Genomic DNA, 19,640 nt, shown 5'->3' with positions numbered 1-19,640 from the left:
CCTTGGCCCCAATGTTGACCCAGCAAACTTCCATTCTAACATGTTCAGATTATTATGAAAGTAAAGCTACTACATATAAATTCACCTAAAATAGTATGGCCACTTGAAGTTGCAATAGAGCTATTATCAATACATCTGGCCTTTAATATTTCCCCTATTTTCTATTGCTTATATAGCATCGACACATTCTGCAGCGCTGTACAGAGACTGATGTGTTATAATTCACATCAGTCCCTGTCCCCAATAGAGCTGAGTTTCCAATGGAACCAATTTCTTTATATCTCACACACTCTAGGGCCAATTTACCTATCAGAATGTTTTTAGAGTATGGGGAAAACCCACGCAAACACGGAGAAGATACATACTCCATGCAAATATTGTCCTTGGTTGGTATCGATGCTAGGACCCCTGTGCTAACCACACCATGCTGCCTTCAATAGTGTACAACTTTGCAAATAAACTGCTAGGTCTTTATTGTGCAGATACAAGTTATGGAAGGCCCACAGGCGAATAGCTGAAGGGCCTTGAGACTGTGGCAGTTCAGGGGTTAATAAAATGTATGACTTTGGCTAGGGAATGGGTGGAGAGCCTCTCTATGATCAACCAATTAGAACTGGTTGAGAAGCCCGTATTTATTGTGTGGGGGTGGTATGTGGGCGGTCCATGACGTCCCCTAGCTAATAAAACTAGTTTTTTTGTCTTGCTTTCCCTCTTTTGGTTGTAACTTGTCCCTCCCTCCCATTTTTACCAGTGTTCTTTCTCCAATTTTGTGTATAATAAAAAAAAAAAAAGAAAGACTATGATGGACTTTCTTTGCGTTATTGTAGGATTGTCACAGCTGGCGGCATAAAGAAGGTGGTTTTACCTACATGCCCTTTCAATTGGTAGGCTGGTATTCATGGTTCTACCATTTAGTTTATATTTATGTTATTTAAAGAGGCTCTGTCACCACATTATAAGTGCCCTATCTTGTAGATAATGTGATCGGCGCTGTAATGTAGATAACAACAGTGGTATTTAGAAAAACGATAAATTTTCACCGAGTTATGACCTATTTTAGCATTATTCTAATGACTTTCTTAATAGACAACTGGGCGCGTTTTTACTTTTGACCAAGTGGGCGTTGTACAGAGGAGTGTATGACGCTGACCAATCAGTGACCAATCCGCGTCATACACTTCTCCCCATTCATTTACTCTGCACATAGTGATCCTGCGTTGTTCACTATGTGCACACTCGATCCGGAGTGTGTGGCACTATGAAAAGTCAGGGGGCACAGTGTGTCTCACTATGAGAAGCTTGTCTTAGTGTAAAGGGTGAGAATCTGCTGCAAAAGTGGGGAGCCTACGCTTAAAAAATATGTTATAAAAGGTGCATTTAAAGCTGAAGTATAAACAAAATAAAAAATAAGAATCACAGACCAGTCTCCCGAGATACCTGTAGCTTCATACAATACTTCACACAATGTCTGAATGTCTTTGTTGCAATCAATAGCGTAGTCGACTGCGCTATTGAATCAGTAAAAAAACTTGAAACCTTACGAAACGGAGACAAACGGAAACCATTAGCAACGAAGCGTTACCATTGAAAGGAATGGTAATGTGAACGGAAAGCTATGGTTTCTGTTTGTGGGTTCCCCTGACGGAAAGATCTGACGGAACACACGAAAGGAACCCCGACGCAGATGTGAACGACACTCAATAGATGTCCTGCTGATATACACTGTGCTGTAAAAAAAAAAATTTTGCCCCCTTCCCATTTTCTTCTATTTTTGCATATTTGTCACACTTGAATGTTTCAGATCATTAAACCCTTCGCGACCACCCCAGGAAGGATTAACGGGCTGCAGCGCTGGTCCTTGTGCCTGCAGCCCGTTTATTTACGTGTGCCCCTAACGGAGTGCACAGGCATTCCCCTATGCCCGGCATCTCTTAGTACTGGCTGCTACTAGCAGCCTTAGTACCGAGGGAAAAGATCACAGCGGTAAACCCCGCCGATTAACCCCTTAAATGCGGCGGTCAATAGCGACAGTCGCATTTAAGGAATTACAACAACATCGTCCCCACCACGACGCAATTGCGGGGTGCCTATGGTTGCTATGTTAACCGGAGGCCTGACAAAAGGCCTCCGGGTCTGCCATCTACGGAAGGAGATTAGGTCCTGCTAGAGGCGGGACCTAATACGCTGCCTGTCAGTGTGAAACGGACAGGTATAATACTCTGCAATACATAAGTATTACAGGGTATTATAACAACGATCTGACAGTTGGACCTTCAAGTCCATAGTGGGACTAATAAAAGAAAAAAAAAAGTTAAAAAAATTGAAAACAAAAAGTTTCAAGTATTACAATTGAAAATAGCCCTTTTCCCTTATCAAGACCTTTATTATTAGAAAAAAAATGAAAGAAATAAACTATGCATAATTGGCATCGCCCCGTTACGACCTGAACTATAAAAACATAACGTTATTCGCAGTGGATGCCGTAAAAAAATAAAATAAAAAAACAATAGCAGTATCGCTATTTTTTAGTCACTTCACCTCCCAAAAAATTGAAGGAATAGGGATCAAAAAGTCGCATGTACCCAAAAATTGTACCAATAAAAACTGGTTTGTTCCACAAAAAAAAATAATAATAGTTGACACAGCTTTCTTGATGGAAAAATGACAAAAAAGTTATGGCTCTTAGAATATGGCCACACAAAAACTAAATTATTATTTTTTATTTTTATTTTTTTTTTAAAACGGGGCAAACCCTGTAAAACATAAAAAAAAAACATATACATATGGTATCGCCATAATAGCATCAACCCGCAGAATAAATTAAATATGTAACTTATAGCGCACAGTGAACGCCGTAAAAAAAGCTTTTTTTTTTTGTCACCACGCCTCTCCAAAAAAATAGAATAAAAAGAAGATCAAAAACTTGCATGTACCCCAAAATGGTATAAAAAAAAAAAAAAGACATTTTCCTGCAAAAAATAAGCCCTCACACCGCTCTGTGGCAAAAAAGTTATGGCTCTCAGAATATGGCGACACTAATTGTGCAGTGTTCCAAAAGCGGATAAGATTGGGCACCATTTATAAGTGCGACACTGGCTCCACATCTGCGGATTATTATTTATTTACCCCATTATTATACGCTGATGTACTCCGCACAACTTACATATGCCCCCACATTATAAACAGAAATACCAGCAAAACCCCAAACAGAACTATTACCAAGCTAAATCCGCTCTCCAAAGGCCAAATGGCGCTCCTTTGGGTATGTGCACACGATAGCTGCCTTTTACGTCTGAAATTAGACTGTTCCGTCGTTTCAGACGTAATTCTTTGATGAGGCAGACATTTTACGCGTCGTTGTTTGACAGCTGTCAAACGACGACGCGTAAATTACAGGTCGTCGGCACAGTACGTCGGCAAACCCATTCAAATGAATGGGCAGATGTTTGCCGACGTATTGGAGCCGTATTTTCAGGCGTAAATCGAGGCATAATACACCTCGTTTACGCCTGAAAATAGGTCGTGTGAACCCAGCCTTAAGGTGTGAAGTTCCCAAAATAGGCGTCACTACTAGAGGGTTTGTTTTACTATTTGACCACCAAAATAGACCACCAATGCGCATGTTGCTCTTCACTTCTGAGCATTGTCATATGTCCAGGCAAATGATAAATGCCTTGAGGGGTATGGTTTTTAAATTTTTCATCGATGGAAGGGGGGATTCACACGAGCGTGATTTGGCAGCGTGTAGGCCGCGTGGTTTTCGCGCGGCACGCAATGCCCTATAGAAGTCTATGGGGCAGTACACACAGTCCGTGTATTTTGCGCGGCGTTTGTTCGCTGCGCAAAATACGCGACAGGTTCAATAACTCTGCGTATTTCACGCATCACGCACCCATTGAAGTCAATGGGTGCGTGAAAACCAGGCAGGTCGCACGGAAGCACTTCCGTGCGAACAGACTGAAACAGCGCACGAGCTGTCAAAAGGATGAATGGAAACAGAAAAGCACCACGTGCTTTTCTGTTTCCAAGCATCCAAATGGAGTGTCTTTGCGAGGAGCGAACCCCGACAACCGAAGCTAACTTCACCGGGTTCGGCCAAACTCGTTTTGGCCGAACCCGGCAAAAAGATTTCCGGTCCGCGACGTCGGAAGACATTCACTGTGCATGGTGCTGAAAGAGTTAAACTGTTTCAGCACCATGGACAGTGACTTGCGATCCCAAAATACATGAACCTGTAAAAAAAACCGAAGTTCTAACTTACCGATTACTCCTGTCTCCTTCCTGCAGTCCGACCTCCCGGGATGACACTTCAGTTCAAGTGACAGCTCCAGCCAATCACAGGCCAAGCACAGGCTGCAGCCAATCACAGGCTGCAGCGGTCACTTGGACTGCCGCGTCATCCAGGGACGTGGGGCCCGATGTCAAGAGAGGCGCGTCACCAAGGACGCGTCACCAAGGCAACGGCCGGGAAGTTCTCGGTAAGTAGGAACTTTATCTTTTTTTTTTACAGGTTTTTCGCTGTTGTGTTCGGCATTCACTGTCGAGGGTGCTGAAAGAGTTAGCTCTTTCAGCACCTTGGACAGTGACGGGCTTCGACAAGCCTCATCTCTATGATGGCGGCTGCGCGAAAATCATGCAGCCGCGCATCAGACACGCATGACACACGCAGCTGTCAAATGGTTTTTGCGCTCCCAAAACGCCGCATTGTTTGCGCGCGCAAAAACGCAACGCTCGTGTGAATCTGCCCGAACTGTATGAGGGCTTGTTTTTTGCAAGACGAGCTATAGTTTTTATTCTTGTAGGGCAAAGTGACCAAAAAACAGAAATTCTGGCATGGTTTCTTTACGCCGTTCACTGCATTAACGAAATAACAATATTTTTATAGTTCAGGCCGTTATGGTCACGGCGATACCAAATATGTATGTTTTTTTTTTCAATAATAAAGGACTTGCTAAGGGAAAAATGGTGATTGTGTTTTATTTTATTACTTGAAACTTCTATTATATGTTTTACAACATTTTTTTTCACTTTTTTTTTTTTACACTTTTAGTTTTAGTCCAAATAGGGGACCTCAAGGTCCAACTGTCTGTTTTTTTATGTAGTGCATGTATTAGATCTGTCAGTCGTTCACTGACAGCAAGTCGATTATGCTTCGCTTACGGGCTGGTCCCACTCGGCTTCCGTAATGGCAGAGCAGGAGGCCATTGTTAGGCCTCCTGTTGCCATAGCAGCAGTCAGCAGCCCTGCGATCGCATGGCAGCGTTGCCGATCTGCTACCAACCACTAAGATGTAGCAATCGCTTTCGATCGTTGCATCTAAGGGGTTAATGGGAGGGATCAGAGCTAGCTCCGGTTCCTGCAGTTACAGGTGGATGTCAGCTGTAACATACAGCTAACATCCACCACTGATGATGCCGGCTCAGCTCCTGAGCCGGCGCCATCTTGCCGTCGGCTATGAAAGCTTTTTAGGCCCCACCTCCGGGGGGCATGGAAGGCTTTCATACTGGGCAGACCGGGAGGCCAGTATTAGGGGTGCCGATGATCTGCAAATCCTTTAAATACAGTGATCTTTTCTGACCGCTGCATTTACGGGGTTGATGGCAGGAATCAGAGCGAATTTTAGTCCCCGCCATTACAGCAGGGTGTCAGCTGTAACATGCAGCTGACACCGGGGGATGGTGGAACCGACTCTGAGCCGGTGTCCACCGTTTGTTGTATGGATACGGCAAAACGTGGGAAACACTATCTTTCCATGAGGTATCCATACGACAAATGTCGGGAAGGGGTTAATAAGAAAACGCTGCGTGCAAACACTCACTAAACCACCGTATATTTAGAGATATTTTTATCATTCCCTTTGAAAATTTCAAAAATCGTCAAGAGTAAAAGTCAGCCAATATGTCAATATTGGTTACAACTAATTAGAAATCTTTATCATGCATATGACGCTTGACTTAAGAACACTCTGAACTATAAGGCTGGGTTCACACACCCTATTTACGGACGTAATTCGGGCGTTTTAACCTCGAATTACGTCCGAAACTACGGCTCCAATGCGCCGGCAAACATCTGCCCATTCATTTCAATGGGCTTTACGATGTTCTGTGCCGATGGTCATTTTTTTTACGCGCCGCTGTCAAAAGACGCCCGCGTCAAAGAAGTGCCCGTCACTTCTTGGGACGTAATTGGAGCTGTTTTCCATTGACTCCATAGAAAAACAGCTCCAATTACGTCCGTAATGGACGCAGCAAAAAATGCCGGCAACATGCCATTACGTCTGAAATTCAGGAGCTGTTTTCTCCTGAAAACAGCTCCGTGATTTCAGCCGTAATGGACGCTGCCGTGTGAACATACCCTAATGCCGTCCAATGACATCATTTGTCGTGCAGCCGAATACTAATACATGGTCAGTACTGTTCAAACAGACTTCGCTTTACACATTGATAGGATATAGAAAACTTTTTTCATTGCCTTTCAGTTCCAAGCAACCTGATTATTTACAAGAGGCGGCACATGCCCCCAAACCACTTTTAGAAAAGTGCTACAAGAGACCCAGAGGACAGTTAAGTCCTAATTTTATTTTTTGGGATGGATTCCCAAAATTTTGTCAGGATCACCCACAATTTGAAGTCTGTAGGAAGACATTGGTACATTGCTTCAAAATAGTTATTGTAGCAATTGATCCAAGTCCATGCACACAAACCCTATAACCATAAGGTTCCTAGGCATGTAGCTGGGTTTCATTACAGGAAAACCGCCTCTAGTACGGACATTCGAACAATGTAATATTTTCTGCTTCTTTTTTGCAATACGATTACATTTTGTACACGTTATAAAACTTATACAAATGCTATTTATGGGTTGTGAACTAAAATTTCCCAGTCTTATCTTTTTACTTTATAATGTTCATTTCTATACAATGCTACAGGATTGCAGGGGGTTAAATGTGCCCATTTTCTATGTGATGCACCTTGGCGATGCTGTAAAATATGCAAACTAATCTATGACAGGAAGAATGAGTGGGTAGTAATGCCATCTGTTCTACTAGTGTGAGCACTGACAGCTCTCCTAATCCCTAGCTAGTTCTCGGTTTCAACCCAAAAAAAAAAAAAAGAAATTAAATGAACAATAAAATAACAAATGTTATAGAGAACTATAACTGTATCTATCTCTCGGTTTTACCCCAACAAAATAAAGAGAAATTAAAAGCACAATAAAATAACATAAATGTTATAGTGAACGGACTGAAGCAACTATGATCCGGTCAGATTCTTCAGGGAAAGTCAAAACAAATAGTTCCTGGGAGCATTGATGCTGCTGTTTATTAACCCCTTAATGACCGGGCCATTTTGCACGTTAATGACCAAGGATTATTTTTTGTTTTTTCACGGTCGCATTCCAAGAGTCGTAACTGTTTATGTAACAATGTGTACTAATTTGTGAATAAAAAGGCAGGTGAAGGAAGTGACGCTAGGGCCTTGAGAAAGCGTGTACCAGCACGTGAAACGGCCGTAGGCAATTCCACATCCTGACCTAGATCCTTTTTTGTAATAAAGAAAAAATTTTTGCCAGCTTCGGTGAGTGCCTCGATCATTCCTCTACATATATATTCAGCTTTTTGTGCTATTCTTTCGAAGAGCAACTCCGTGGCAATTTACCTGCAATCATCCAACAGTAAGCAAGCCATATTTCAACTCCTATTCCGACTGTGCGGTTTTGGTAGTGCCAGCCTCTTTCCTTCTTCCCATTGATTGCATACAGTGTATTTGGGCTAGAGCACGCCGATAGAACCAGCCATGGAAAATAATCCAGTTGATCATGTGGAGTCTCTGGCTACTTTGGATTCAGCAGCGCTGATCGCAGGTCGTATGGATGTGGATGCGTTTTTTGCACAATGCAATCTCCAAGATGAGTTGCAGGTGATGGGCACAAAAGCTCTTGAAAATAAGGTTATGTTTCTGTCCGAAAAAGAAGTCAAGTTGTTTTGGACTGTTAACTCCTTACAATCTTACAAGGACTGTAATAGATCGCCTAGAGGCTTGCGTATATATAAAGAAATCTCGCAATATCATGATGATATGGAATTTGCTGCACAGTGGAAACAGCTGCATGTACAACATTCACTCAATTTAACTGAGTTAATACTGACCCGCACTGAAAAAGAATATACATCTATAAAGGAACAACTTGGTAAAGCCAAAATGGAATTAAAAACGAGATTAACCGAAACACAGTTCCAAATGTTTATTAAGAGAGTTGATAAGAAGGTTATTCCTATTCAGTCGGAAATAAAAGAAAGGAAAAAAGATAAATTTATCCGAGATAAAGGTGATTTTGATACCGGTCATATCTTCAGTTGGGGTAATCGGAGGATACGAAAATTTAGACGTCAAAGGATCCAGCATAAATCAACTGATTACTGGACTACTGATTCAGGATCAGATTCAAGCTATGGAGAAGAAGTGACCAGGCATGGTCCGTTGATGGACATTTCCACCAGTTCTGTAATTGAGGGGAATAATAACCCTTTAGGAGGAGCATCAGAAGGGGTCGTCAAAGGCAGAAGAGGCAATTATGCAGGAGTCAAGCGAAAGCAGGTCTCTTGGAGACAGTAAGAGACTGTTCTAATAATGTAATGTCTATATCTGATTTAGATGTACCTGTTTCTACCAATGTAACAACTGTGATTAATCTGTCCGATCTCATTTTGACTCCAGATTGTCTGTCTTTGCTTTCAAAGGGCTTTAACTACTGTATTAATTCTGAATTTGATTATACTAAATTTGAAATAGATCTTTATAAATCAATACGTAAGATGAATTTGCATCGGGTTTTTTCTGGCCATGTTTCTGAAAAGGTGCCTCCTATTGGAGAAAGGAAAGTTACTGTGGGTATTCTTGGCTTTAGTTTAAATGATAATTTTTCTGCTGAAGATAGAAAAATGTTACATATTTTAATGGATGTCCCTATTGAAGAAGTGGATTGTGAACCACAATCGTACAATATTGAGAAGTTTCAGGGTGGGAGACCATCCACCTTTAACCCTCCTTTACCTGCCGGTTCACAATTAGATTTATTTCAAAAAGAGGTTTTACGTGATGTAAAATGCCTCATTTATCCTTCAGCCATTCCCAATCTATCAGTAGAGGAAAGAAAGGCATTGAAATGGTTAAGTTCTAATAATAATGTTATTTTAAAACCGGCAGATAAAGGAGGGAATATAGTGTTACTGTCCAAAGAATATTATATTCAGGAGGCCCATCGCCAGTTAGATGACAATTCGGTCTATGAAATCCTTAAACAGGAACCAACTTCATTATACCTAAGGTTATTGAGATCACTATTGAGAAAAGGGGTTGAGGGTGGTTTCTTTTCTGAAAAATTCGGAGAGAAATTAATTATACCATTCCCCAATAGACCATACTGGTATTTCATTCCAAAGGTACATAAATCAATGGAATTCCCCCCGGGCCGCCCCATTATAGCGGGAATTGGATCAGTTACTGAGCCACTTTCACGCTATTTGGACTGGGTTATGCGCCCATTATTAAAGAATATTCCTTCCTATTTACAGGATACACAAGATTTCTTGTCAATAATTATGGACTTTGGTTGGCAAAAAGGATTCAAATTGGCTAGTATTGACGTCGAAAGCCTATACACCCGTATCCCTCAGGATGCCGGTGTACAGGCCGTTAGACGTCAATTGCAGTATACTAAAAGTGATCATGCGTTTATTGACTTCATATGTGAGGCATTACAGTATGTGTTGAGTCACAATTCCTTTCAATTTGATGACATCTGGTATCGACAAAAGTCGGGAACGGCTATGGGTACTCCCGTAGCTCCGACTTTTGCGAATTTATTTTTAGCGGACTTTGAAGAACAAATGATATACAATCTTTCTAATCCCTATGCCAAATACCTACAGCTATACCTGCGTTATATAGACGACATTTTTGTAGTGTGGTCTGGTACCCAGCAGGAGTTTCTAGATTTTGTAAAATACCTGAATGCAAATTCATCAAATATGAGTTTTACACATAAATTTGGTAATCAAGAAATTGAGTTTTTGGATGTATATGTAACAATAGAGGAGGGAGCAATTCAGACTAAAGGTTATCGAAAACCTACAGCCACCAATACATTGTTGCGGTATGATAGTTATCACCCTAGACATATAACTAAATCTTTACCTTATGCTCAATTTTTACGTCTAAGACGAATTAATAGTAGTGATTTGACATTTTATGAACAGGCAGATGAGATGAGTCAAAAGTTGGAAGCAAGAGGTTATCCGGTACAATTGGTAAAAGATGCTTTAAATAGAGCTGGTGAAACTAAACAAACATCGTTATTCCATCATAAAAAACATAGTCGAAAAACTCCTATCAAAAAAGATCAGAGATTTGTTCTATCCTTCGGTTATAGCCCAATGAGTGATGTTATCCGAACAAGTATTCGAAACAATTGGCACCTAATTGAGAATGATCCATTACTTATGGAAGTCGCAATTAGGAAACCAATCGTATCCTTTCGTAGATGTAAAAATTTAAAAGACATTTTAGTCAGGGGACGTTTTTCCCAAAAAGAGAAGTGCAAAGAGAACTGGTTGACAGCTAATAGTCCAAAGGGTAACCACAGATGTGGACAATGCAATTATTGCAATTCCATAATACGTACAAGGAACCTGAATTTAGGGGGCATTACGTTTGAAATTAATGGATTAATAACCTGTAGGACCCAATATGTTGTATATGCAGTAATTTGCGATTGTGGTAGATTTTATATAGGAAAAACTATACGACCTATGTATGTAAGATTTCGTGAACATATAAGATCACTAAATACATGTGAGGGATGCCCTAGATTGATACAACATATGCAGGAGAAACATGAAAATAACGCTCGACGCGTGCGATTTGTGGGTATTGTTCACATTCAACCATTGGTGTTAGGAGGAGACAGACACAAATCTCTGCTGCAGAGAGAGGCAGAGATTATTTCTCTGACAGGTGCACTAGGACCGCTCGGTCTCAATGATCGGAATGATCTGAGTTCGTTTTTAACATGAACCTTATTTGTTTTTAGAGAATTTGGTATTGTAATATTGATATTCTAAGATTAGAATGTACCAGTTGTATGAACCATCAAAGTATACTGTGCATTTCCCTGTCTTTTTTAATTTTTTGTTATGTAACAATGTGTACTAATTTGTGAATAAAAAGGCAGGTGAAGGAAGTGACGCTAGGGCCTTGAGAAAGCGTGTACCAGCACGTGAAACGGCCGTAGGCAATTCCACATCCTGACCTAGATCCTTTTTTGTAATAAAGAAAAAAATTTTGCCAGCTTCGGTGAGTGCCTCGATCATTCCTCTACATATATATTCAGCTTTTTGTGCTATTCTTTCGAAGAGCAACTCCGTGGCAATTTACCTGCAATCATCCAACAGTAAGCAAGCCATATTTCAACTCCTATTCCGACTGTGCGGTTTTGGTAGTGCCAGCCTCTTTCCTTCTTCCCATTGATTGGTAACTGTTTTTGTATTCCGTCTATATAGCCGTATAAGGGCTTGTTTTTTGCGTAACGAGTTGTATTTTGTAATTGTACCATTTTTAGATGCATATAATATATCGATTAACTTTTATTAACTTTATTTTAGGAGAGAATTGAAAATAAGCAGCTATTCCAGCATTGATTTTCACGTTATAAATTTACGCCGTTTACTATGCAGCGTAAATAACATGTTAACTTTATTCTATGGGTCGGCACGATTACGGGGATACCAAATATGTAAAGGTTTTATATGTTTTTCCTACGTTTGCACAATAAAAACCCTTTTAGAAAAAAATTACTTGTTTTTGCATCGCCGCATTCCAAGAGACGTAACGTTTTTATTTTTCCGTCGATGTGGCCGTACGTGGGCTTGATTTTTGCGGGCCAATGTGTAGTTTTCATTAGTACTATTTTGGGGTACATAGGACTTATAGATTAACTTTTATTTTATTTTTTATGGGGGGAATGGGAGAAAAGAGAGAATTTTGCCGTTGTTTTTTGCGTTTTCTTTGGACGCCGTTCATCCGGCGGTTTAATTAATGTGTTCATTTTATTGGACAAGTTGTTACGATCGCGGGGATACCATATATGTGTATGTGTGATTTGTTTTGACAGTTTTACTAAATAAAACCACTTTTTGGGCCAAAAAAGTAGTTTGACTTTGACTGTAATTGTTTTTTGTTTTTTTTTCATAAACTTTATTTAACTGATTGTCATTTTTTATTTAAAGTCCCATCAGGGGACTTCACTATGCGATGTGCCGATCGCATATATAATGCTTTGGTATACTTAGTATACCAAAGCATCATTGCCTGTCAGTGTAAAACTGACAAGCAACCTATAAGGCTGGGTTCACACGACCTATTTTCAGACGTAAACGAGGCGTATTATGCCTCGTTTTACGTCTGAAAATAGGGCTACAATACGTCGGCAAACATCTGCCCATTCATTTGAATGGGTTTGCCGACGTACTGTGCAGACGACCTGTTATATACGCGCTGTCAAACGACGACGCGTAAAAATACAGCCTCGTCAAAAGAAGTGCAGGACACTTCTTTGGACGTTTTTGGAGCTGTTTTCTCATAGACTCCAATGAAAACAGCTCCAAAAACGGACGTAAAAAACACTGCGAAAACGGCGCGATAAACGCTGCGAAAAATGCGAGTTGGTCAAAAAACGTCTGAAAAGCAGGGTCTGTTTTCCCTTGAAAACAGCTCTGGATTTTCAGACGTTTTTGGTCACTACGTGTGCACATACCCTTAGGTCATGCCTCTGGCATCGCCTAACAGGCAGATGCTGAAGGCAGACCTGGGGGTCTTTGTTAGACCCCCGGCTGTCATGGAAACCCGACGGCGACCCGCGATTTGTTTGCGGGGGCGCCGATCGGGTGACAGAGGGAGCTCCCTCCCTCTGTCAAACACATTAAATGCCGCTGTCACTATTGACAGCGGCATTTAATGGGTTAAACTGCAGGAATCGGAGCGCGCTTCGATTCCGGCAGTTGCAGCAGGAGCCAGGCTGTGTATAACAGCCGTGCTCCTGCCGCTGATCGTGTGGGTACAGTCTCAGTACCCGCGCCATCACAGGACGGATATATCCGTCCTCCTGAGCGAACTAGCAGCTGCTGAGGACGGATATATCCGTCCTTCGGCGTTAAGGAGTTAAAGAGGACCTGTCAGCTCTGCTTTCCTATCTATTGTACGTAATAATAATAGTCCCATAAAATAAAAAATTCAGGATCTATCAACTGTAACAAATCGAAAAGAAATTCTAAAAAAAAAACAACAACTAATATAAAAGTGCCAGTGTAAATGCAGGTTAATAAAAACAAAGTATAAAGCTGGTCAGTGATTTGTGTTCAATATTTTACAGGACGCTTCCGGTCAAAGACGAAACATTGAAATGTGTATGGCCAACTTTAAGGCTGGGTTCACACAACCTATTTTCAGACGTAAACGAGGCGTATTATGCCTCATTTTACGTCTGAAAATACGGCTCCAATACGTCGGCAAACATCTGCCCATTCATTTGAATGGGTATGCCGACGATCTGTCATTTACGCGTCGTCGTTTGACAGCTGTCAAACGACGACGCGTAAGTTGACTGCCTCGGCAAAGAAGTGCAGGGCACTTCTTTGCAACGTAATTTGAGCCGTTCTTCATTGAAGTCAATGAAGAGCAGCTCAAGATTACAAGCTTCAAAGATGCCTCGCATAATACGAGGAGGAGCTTTTACGTCTGAAACGAGGCAGCTGTTTTCTACTGAAAACAGTCTGTCTTTTCAGACGTAAAAGACAGTTCACGTGTGCACATACCCTAAGGCTGGCACAATAGATTTACTTCCAGGGGTCAACTTTACTGTTCTATAGTAACTACTGTAACCAATGTAATCTATCTTTCTATCGCCAGTTTTTTTATTAATACTGTATCATTTACACGTCGAGTTATAGCTTTTGTTACACCTATACTTGAATTTCTTTTTATTCCAGAATTAAATTAATTACTGTAGATTTAGGAGACATATTGGTATATTTACACGGGCTAATCATGGAGTACCAGGGCAACGCTCGTTCATCGGCTGATCGTATCATTTATGCAGCACAAAATGTTATCGTTGTCGGCAGCACATCTTCTGGTAAACAGGGATATGTGCTGCCAACATGATGCAAATGTATGGGGACGAGCGATCGTAGTAATGTTCACTCGTTCCTATAGATTACTGATCATAGATATTTGTGAAAGGAACAAAAGAGCAACGATCGGTCTCTTTAAATCGGCGCTCATTTTTACGGCCCAAATTAGGCCGTGTAAAAGGACCCTTAGGACACTTTTCCACTGCAGTATTTGTCAGTATTTTGAATCAGTCTTTGGAAACCAAAACTAGGAGAGGAACCTACGCAGAAATAAAGTATAATGTTAAGATTTGCACCTCTTCCATGCATTGGACCCACTCCTAGTTTTGACTTCCAAATACTGATACAAAATACCTACCAAAATACCGCCGTGTGAAAGCAGCCTAAGGGGGGATTCACACGAGCATGATTTGGCAGCGTGTAGGGCGCGTGGTTTTCGCGCGGCACGCAATGCCCTATAGAAGTCTATGGGGCAGTACACACAGTCCGTGTATTTTGCGCAGCGTTTGTTCGCTGCGCAAAATACGCGACAGGTTCAATAACTCTGCGTATTTCACGCATCACGCACCCATTGAAGTCAATGGGTGCGTGAAAACCAGGCAGGTCGCACGGAAGCTCTTCCGTGCGAACTGCGTGTTTGCGCAACAGCTGTCAAAAGGATGAATGGAAACAGAAAAGCACCACGTGCTTTTCTGTTTCCAAGCATCCAAACGGAGTGTCTTTGCGAGGAGCGAACCCCGACAACCGAGGCAAACTTCACCGGGTTCGGCCAAACTCGTTTTGGCCGAACCCGGCAAAAAAATTTCCGGTCCGCGACGTCGGGAGAGATTCACTGTGCATGGTGCTGAAAGAGTTAAACTGTTTCAGCACCATGGACAGTGACTTGAGATCCCAAAATACATGAACCTGTAAAAAAAAACACGAAGTTCTAACTTACCGATTACTCCTGTCTCCTTCCTGCAGTCCGACCTCCCGGGATGACACTTCAGTTCAAGTGACAGCTCCAGCCAATCACAGGCCAAGCACAGGCTGCAGCCAATCACAGGCTGCAGCGGTCACTTGGACTGCCGCGTCATCCAGGGAGGTGGGGCCCGATGTCAAGAGAGGCGCGTCACCAAGGACGCGTCACCAAGGACGCGTCACCAAGGCAACGGCCAGGAAGTTCTCGGTAAGTAGGAACTTTATCTTTTTTTTTTTACAGGTTTTTCGCTGTTGTGTTCGGCATTCACTGTCGAGGGTGCTGAAAGAGTTAGCTCTTTCAGCACCTTGGACAGTGACGGGCGTCGACAAGCCTCATCTCTATGATGGCGGCTGCGCGAAAATCACGCAGCCGCGCATCAGACACGCATGACACACGCAGCTGGCAAATGGTTTTTGTTCTCGCAAAACGCCGCGTTGTTTGCGCGCGCAAAAACGCAACGCTCGTGTGAATCTGCCCTAACTGTAGCACACTTTGACCATTTTTTTTTTTTAAGCCAAAAACACAAACGGAACCTAAACATCATAAAATATGTAAAGGAAAGCCTTAAAGTGCCTCCTGTCCTTTATCCAATTCTGGTTTTGGCTTAAAAAAAATGCATGCAAAATCTGCATCAAATTTGCACTGGACAAGGCCTTTAGAGTTAAGCCACGTTCACACTAGGGATGCACAATGCATCAAAACTTCGATACTGTTTCGATACTTTGCATCCCTAAACGGTTCGATACCGCTATTTCCTGTATTTCGATACTTCGCTGCGCAGCCGCACAGCTCAGTATAGTAATACATGAATGTATGAGAGCGGAGCTGCAGCTGTGTGATACAGCCATTGCTCCGATCCGGAGTACTGATAACAAGTGCCGCGGGGTCAGGATGATGCGATGCGGCCGGCGCTGCACTAATGAGCGGCGGCACAGAAGACAGAACATAGCGGGCGCACTACAAAACACCCCCATGTTCTGTCTTCAGTGCCTGAACCGCCGCTCATTAGTGCAGGGCCAGCCGCACCTCCTCATGCTGACCGCGCGCGCACTTCCTGTCAGGAGCGGGGCAATGGCTGTATTACACAGTCGCAGCCCCGCTCTATAACGGCGGAGATCAGAGAAACCTCTCATCTCCGCCGCTATTCTCCTGAATGCTGTGATCAAAGCTGACTGCAGCATTCAGGAGAAAATGAGCAGGGGGGATGCCCCTTGGATCGCGTCACAGGGAATTCCTGTGACGCGATTGAGGGCCATACCATATATGGGCAGACAGCCCAGGGTCTATTGACAGACCCCAGGACTGTCTTACCATATTTCTTGTTGTTAGGGCACAGGCTAAGGTACTGGCACATATCTGATATATGTCAGTACATTAAAGTTTAAAAATAAAGTAAAAACAAAGTATTGTTAAATTTAAAAAAAATACACATTCACCTTTTTTACAATAAACATTAAAATAAGTCTCAATATATAAAATATACACATTCAGTAAGGGCGGCACAACTATTTTTTTGCATCATTTATGATGTATACGCTGTAAAAAATAAAAATAAATAAACACTGCTTTCTATCACTTATTAATGTGAGGCGCGAGGTGCGATGAATTTAACCTCCATGTTCCTCACATTAATAGTAATTAACCCCATCATGTACCTCGCACATTAACCCATTATGACTGAGAAACAGGATGGGATTACTATTAATGTGAGGCGCATTCAAAATTCATCACACGTCGCGCCTCATCAGAAAACGGAAGAATTTTTTTTTTTTATTACTGTTGGTATCTTAATCGAAATTGGTATCGAAATCGCAATACTAAACGAAGTATCGGTATCGAAGTCCAAATTCTGGTATCGTGACATCCCTAGTTCACACAGCATATTTTCAGGCGTATTTCGGAGCGTAAAACCTTTGTATTATAATACAAAATACACTTTAAATAAGACTGCAATAGCTTTCTATTGATTTTACGCTGTATTGTTCATACGAGGAGTAGTTTTACGCTGATGAATTAAAAACGCCTCGTAAAAATGTGTGTAATGAAAAAGAAGTGGCATGTCAGTTCTTGAAGCGTTATACAATCTGAATTCTCCCATTTCCCGTTGACACTTCAAAATACGCTTCAAAAACACTTATGAACATCAGCCCCTAATTACGTCTGGTTTTTAGAGGCTGTTTTCTCTTGATATCAGCCTCGTAATTTGCAGCCTGAAGATTTGCCGTATAAAACATAGCCTAAAGCTGGCATCTGAAAAGCCAGTCTTAATAAATTCCCCCTAGTGCATTTAGATCTACACATATAGGTATAAGGGAGGATTTACACGAGCGTATGCGTTTTGCGCGCGCAAAAGGCACTTAACAGCTCCATGTGTCATCACCATATGATGCGCGGCTGCGCGAGTTTCGCACAGCCGCCATCATTATGACAGGTGGTGCTTTTCTGTTTTCAATCATACTTTTGACTGCTGTTGCGCGAATCACGCGCATCACACGGAAGTGCTTCCGTGTGGTGCGCGTGATTTTCACGCACCCATTGACTTCAATGGGTGCGTGATGCGCGAGAAACGCAGAAATATAGGACACCCACTGCGTAAAAATCACGGACTGTCTGCACGGCCCCATAGACTAATATAGGTCCGTGCGAGGCGCGTGAAAATCACGCGCGTTGCACGGACGTATATCATGTCGTGTAAATCCGTCCTACGGTGCGCACTCTTTTGATGTTTGTACTGTATTCTAATTACACTTTGATCAGTAGCTGTATTTCTCATTGATGTATTGCAGTATATTGTTATTTTTACAGGCTTCTGTAACCGCACGATCGCTGTTCCTGTCTGTTAGTCCTTGGTGTCAGCTGTAATATCAGCACGTGAGTCCACTCCATACATCACCCCATGACGTGCTAATAAGTCATAGTGCGCAAAGGGGTTAATGCACAGCGGATGGTGTGTGAATATTGCAATTTTCCAATTCATAGATGTGTGGCCGGTGTCTCACTGATAAATGGCACCCGATCTTATCCTCTTTTTGGACACCCTGCACATTTTGCATCGCCAGAACTTTTTATTTTTTCACCACCAGAGCTGTGTGAGGGCTTATTTGTTGTGGGACAATCTGTGGGTTGTTCCGAACGCGGTGATACCAGATATGTGTACTTTTTTTAACGTGTTCATTTTTTTCCTATAATGAAAGTCTTATTATAGGGAAAAAAAAGCAGTGTTTGTTTATATAACTGTCATGGGGTTCATTAAGTTAATACACGATCAACAGAGCCAGTGACGACAATGCATCATCACAATAACGTCTAACTTTTCTTTTTACACTTTTTAAAAAATATTTTTATTACTTTTATTTACTCTTAACTTGTCCCACTAGGGGACATTTAGACTTGCAGCTTTGATCGCTGCTAGAGTACATTACACTACCTACGTAGTGTAATGTATTCTAACCGTCATTGTGACGTGACAGTCACACTGACAGGAAGCTTCGGAGGACCGGCCTGAGGCTGCTCCTCCGAGGCTTCCGTACATGGCAACGCGGAGGTCATTGTCTGGCCTCCGATTGCTACGACAAGCATCGGCAGCGCCCACAATCACTTTGTGGGGGCTGCCGATGTGCTTCAAACCCCTTAAATGCGGCGACCGCAATCGGACGCAGCATTTATGGGGTTAATTGCCGAAATCAGCGGCGATGGTCCGCTGACCAGCAAGACTGGAGTGTCAGCTGTCGAGGACAGCTGACCGCCCGGTTCCCGGACACTGTCCGTTAGGACAGTGTTCCCCGGGAACCGCTCCGCAACTGTACGTCCTTGTGCAGGTAACAAGCCCTCTGCAGGACGTAGAGTTGCGGCACAGCGCGTGAAGAGGTTAATGACCAGGCCAATTTGAGTTTTTTTATTTTTTCCTCTCCGCCTTCCAAAAGCCATAACTTTTTTTTATTTCTTTGTCGACATAGCCATATGAGAGCAAGTATGATATACGTCCGTGCAACGCGCGTGATTTTCACGCGCCTCGCACGAACCTATATTAGTCTGTCAGGGATCAATACTATGTATATTGTTTGAAAAATATTATCCTCACACATATGTATATACATTTCAGTTCTTTGTGTAATATACTGACATATATAACCAGTTCTTTGTTCATGACGGACACACCTATGGAAGACACCGGCCCCTGGAATGCAAGAAGAGCGAGTCTGAGAAACTGGTGAGGGGGCTTGGGCACTCCCACATCTCTGGGGAGGAGGCATGTGTCTCTTTCTGTGTTTCTTTGTTCTGAATAAAAAGTTTTCAGTCTTCCTCCTGGCTGAGAGAGGAGCTGTACCAAACATTACTCTGTGTGGTGTACTTCTCTCCAGGCATGCCTTCAGCTTTCAATTTACAGAGGTGGTTATTCGGTGTAAAATACGGACCTGACATTTGGCGCCCGAACAGGGACCTCACTCGAGGAAATATCAAAATCCGGACAACCGACAATCACAGGGTGAA

Source organism: Rhinoderma darwinii, chromosome 1, assembly GCF_050947455.1.
Source record: "Rhinoderma darwinii isolate aRhiDar2 chromosome 1, aRhiDar2.hap1, whole genome shotgun sequence".
In the NCBI taxonomy this organism is placed as follows: Eukaryota; Metazoa; Chordata; class Amphibia; order Anura; family Rhinodermatidae; genus Rhinoderma; species Rhinoderma darwinii.
The sequence above is the reverse complement of the archived record's forward strand: the minus strand, read 5'-3'. Positions refer to the sequence as shown.